Raw genomic sequence first — 5013 nt, 5'->3', positions numbered from 1 at the left:
TGCAAATTGAAGATCCTTAACTTGTTCCTCAATCGTTTTCTTCTTCAGCAACATCAATCCGAGCGAAGTTGGCAGCCTGATTGTTGATGTTGAGAGCTGCTATCTGGTCATTCAAAGAAAACTATTGAGCTACCAATCCCTGCTCACTTCATTAGAACCAGCTGTATTTTCTCCTTTTGCATTGCTCATCGGAACCTGTGCCCTTTCTCGGTTTTCTTCCTTACTTGGGTTCATGCATTCACGAGCAAAATGACCTGGCTCATGACAATTGTAGAACCTCAGAGTATCCTTGTTAAATCTCACCTTCTGACTAGCTTGAACATTCCAGTTAATTCTACCTGTTCCTTTGGTAAACTTTTTCTCTCTAAACACCACCGTGGCTATTTGGCAGGAGATATCCATTTCCTCCACATCATCAGGATGTATTTGATCTAGCTAAACTGCGACAACTGGTTGAACCAGATTTCCAGCAAGAAAAGCGTTATTGCAATTCATGAAACCTGCCATCATGGCAATGTTTTCTTGAGTCTCCTTTGAGATGGGGGGAATCTGAGTGGGAGAATGACTGGAAGATGCAGTAGTTGGCTGGGGCTTAGTAGCAGAAGCAGGTTGTTGAACAGGTTGTGGAAAGAACACGGGAGTTGGCTGTGGTAGAGGCTGAGTGAATTGACCTTGAGTAGACTTAAACATTGAGAAACTATTCTAAGACTGTTGTGGCTGAGCATACTAACCCTGAGAGGATTCAAACATAGAGAAGTTGTCTTGTGGGATGAGAACATTATTAGAAGCAACACTATAGCCAAACACATTGTAAGAATTGGCATGATTTATTGGACACGGCTTATCATCCATGTCACATGATTTATTGATTGCCATTACTTTAGACAATGTTAGCCTGGCTAGATCCTTAGTCTTCTTAATCACTGCCACATTCATGTCCCAACATTATGGCAGGGAGTTAACCAACTTATTAGTTGTCTCAACTGAGGTCAGGTTTATGTTAGCGGATCGAATTTCAGTGACTAGTGATATAAATCTCTGCAGCTGTCTTTCCAAAGACTCTCCTAGAACATGATTAAACATGTTAAACTTTTGTCGTAATAGATCTTGTCGGATTCTTCTCATGTCCTTATTTCCCTCATACACTTCAATAAGGGTTTCCCACAAAGCCTTAGCAGATTGTAACTCTCTAAATCCCAAGGCAATTTCCGGTGAAAGTGTCATAGTTAAAGTAGCAAGAGCCTCTTCATCCTCTTCAATCTTCTCAAAATTTGCGTCGACATACAATTTACAGGCTTCAAAACCACCTCATCAGAATTTTCTCGTTGACAAGTGATAACTTGAGGACCCCGAACGATGCTCCTCCAAATCTTAGCATCTTTCATTTCACATATTTTTTAAATCTGAACTTCCACTCGGCAAACCCCTCATAAGACAGTAAATGGGGTACACGAGTAGCAGTTCCCATGATGGAGTTTTTTTTATGTAATTCAGCATTAGTGGAAGTATTAGTTACTTGGTCCATTTCAAACAAAAGTTCAAGATAAAGGTCCAAGTTAAGAGTGGATCCAAAGATCAGACCCAACAAGACATGCCTAGATACAGAAGCAGAAAAATACAACTACTAAAACCCACCAAAGTCTAGGACCAAATCCAAACAGAAACCGAAAACCCTGAAAGTTGACCAAGAACCCTGAAAGTCGACCGAGAACACCTAAAGTTGATCGAGAACCCAGAAAGTCAACCGAGAACACCTGAAAATTGACCGATAACTCTTGATTAAGGACAATAGTCTTAGACGAGACACCACAGTTGTCCAAAGAACCCAAGTAATAAACAAACAAAACCAAGAACCCAAGAAATTGGACAAAATCCCTTAATCTGCACCCGAGAACAGTCAATATAATTCGAAAACCCCTTGTTGTGCCTGAAAATGGACCAATTGAGGCAGAGAACTCCTAAAGCATCTTTGACCAAGTAAATTTGGCAACAAACTAAATCCTGAAATTGATGGGAAGATTGAGTCAATCTCTATCCCTAGATATCTCTTTCCACCTTCGATGAGTATATCACCAGAAAACCAAACACCACGGCCACACTTCATAACAAATATCGAATCCTTGATATCACAACCGAGCCTAGAATAGGTCAATAGGATCAGATACCAATTGTAAGTCCCTAGACGGATCTTTCAATATGATATCAACCTAATCCCGTTGTTAGGCGGAATCTAACAATAGATCGATTCAAGAATAATAACACACACAATAAGAATGCTTCAAAATACACATTTATTCCACGTCGGGTGATTAAGCACTATTGATTACAAACACTAAATACTTGTAGTCTCTCTATCTCTCGTCCATGTCCAACCCCACCTAGTTAACAATACATCATATATATATACATGTTAACCCTAAGGACAACCATATTAAGCCCACCAAAAACATGATTTCGGTTTACATATAGAAACCCAAAACTAAGCCCAATAACTAAGCGTAAACCATTTAATTGTGTCCCAACCAACTCGGTCCAAACGTTTCCCGTTTGTGCTGTTTCATTCTAAAACACCTCGTTTACGTCCAATTTCATAGTTTTCTTACATAAAAATGCCCGATTTGCCTTAGTATCAAACCTTAGGGCAAACCGACCTTAAAAACTAAACCTTTACATATAAAACGTACCTTTTTGGTTCACTTCTAGCTATAGTTTGATCAACACATGATCATAGACGCTTTTTTCTTGTTTGTATGATGAATATCTACCACAAACCCTTCTTAGTTCGGATATAAATCTGATCCGAAATGGAGAGGAGTGTTTTGAGTGTGTAGGGACGCAAGGTTGGTGTAAATGAGGGTTTTAGGGAGCTTTAAGGGGTTTATATACCCTTAAGCCCATGGACCTAAGGCACATCACCATCCCTTATTCCATGTTTTGTTGACCAAGCCCACACTCTATTATTTTTATCTAACTTAATTGAATAATAACACACTATTTATAAAAACAAAATATCTTTATTATTATTATTATTGTTATTATTATTATTATCAAAAGTAGGATGTTACAGTCCATTAATTGACCAAAATTTTGGGGTTGCCCTCAATTTGATTTTCAGAGTGCAGCCTAGTTATATAATTTGCATTATCTGGAAATATTTATAAAGTTAAATGGTTTTATTCACAGCCCCTTGGTTTGGTTTTATAAACTGAGTTTTCGTTTGAATAGTTAAAGGTGTTAATTTCGTGGTTATGTTATACCCGATTTTAACTTGTGTTTCATTATTAAGTTTTGTGAGGGGTTTTCACTAGTATTTGCTAGTTCATTTATAGCTCTAACACACTAGTATTAACATGATTTTAAAGTTTACAATGCTACATAAACATATACGAATATGGTTGCGATACCTCGTACACATTAGGGTTTCACGAGAGGATTGGTTTCCTGTTCCTTGGGTTGAGTCCATGAGCAACAACACAGAGAGAGAGAGAGAGACCGAGGTTGTGATTTCTGTTTGTTAAAATAACATTAGAAACAATCGAACATGACTCATAATTACAATAGAATGAAGTTATAACTACGAATTATCGGATTTCTTGATGACCTTGGGCTGATTCGGATTCTTTAGTAGAAAACATAGAGTTTAGTTTGAAGAAGTTGCAAGATAAAGAATGACACTGTTGATTTAAATTGAGATGAAGAGAGATTTGGGGGGTGTTTGGCCTAGCTTTTTCTTTTTTTTTTTTTGGTTTATGCTTATATTTTAAAGTAGCTTATAGCTAATTTTTTACTATTTGATAAGCTTTTTTTAAGTGTTTGGATTAGATTATATTCAACAAGTTGATAAGCTCTTTTTAAGTGTTTGTGTTAGCTTTTTTATTTAGCTTATGTTAGTAAAATGACCAAAAGAGACATGGTTACATATAATCACATAACTTACATTTTATATGTATCTACTTTGTTTTTATGAGTTATACCCTCATTTTTTGGATAAATTTATATCGAGGATGACGTTAAATTTCTACAAAACTACATTAATACTCAATAAACATTCGTCTTGGTTTAGTTAGATCTCCTGCAATCATATCTCTAATTGCACTCATTTATAAATAATCTATTTTCCGTTGTGTACTTGTGTCTTCATCTATTTCATTAATGTCATCAGATCCTCGACTATCAATACCTTTATTTGAAGTGTAAGATTCTTGTTGTACCTTGTCATGCCCTTCATCACATGTATATTTTCTTCTAATATAATTATGAAATGTTATTTATGCTAGCATGATCCTTACTTGTGTTTTGTAAGTGTAATTGACACGCATAAGTTGTAATATCTCCCATCTAGCCTTCCATACTCCAAAAGTTCATTCAATGACCTTTCTCAATGATGAATGATGGTAGTTAAATATCTCTTTAGGTCCTCTAAGAGCACGACTAGCAACCGTTTTTCCATGACAAAATTATAACATCCCAAATTTCTATGAATAATATTAAAATATTATTTACGTTGGAGGAATTTATTTTAGTTAATAGAATAATAATAAGAATATAATAATGACAAAAGGATGGTAGGCTAAAATAGATGGAATTAGGTTAAATCATGGACTTAAGATGAATATGGGCCATGGGCTTAAGGAGTATAAATACCCTTTAAACCCAAAATCCTTTCCATCTCCATCATTCTACACCTTAGACTACACCATCAAAAACACACACTCAAGCCAAACACTCTCTACACTATAATGACAACTGGGTGTTTAATCAATAAAAAAACGAGCTTAAAGGACACCTTAGCTTGGGTCTTGTCACCCTGAAGCTACATGGGTTATAAACAATCAAAATCTAGCCAACCATGGTGGTTAACGGCGGCTGACGGTGCCAGAATCCCTGAAAAAACCCTAAAAGCGCGTTAAAGATGAGCTGACCTTAACATATCCGGTGGACATGTGCCCAGTGCATAAGTAGGAACGCATATGTATATTCGGGCGTATATATACAATTGTACATATACGGGGA

Source organism: Bidens hawaiensis, unplaced genomic scaffold, assembly GCF_021521415.1.
Source record: "Bidens hawaiensis isolate Kalapana, Puna unplaced genomic scaffold, B.hawaiensis_p1.1 tig00020898_1, whole genome shotgun sequence".
Lineage (NCBI taxonomy): Eukaryota > Viridiplantae > Streptophyta > Magnoliopsida > Asterales > Asteraceae > Bidens > Bidens hawaiensis.
The sequence above is the reverse complement of the archived record's forward strand: the minus strand, read 5'-3'. Positions refer to the sequence as shown.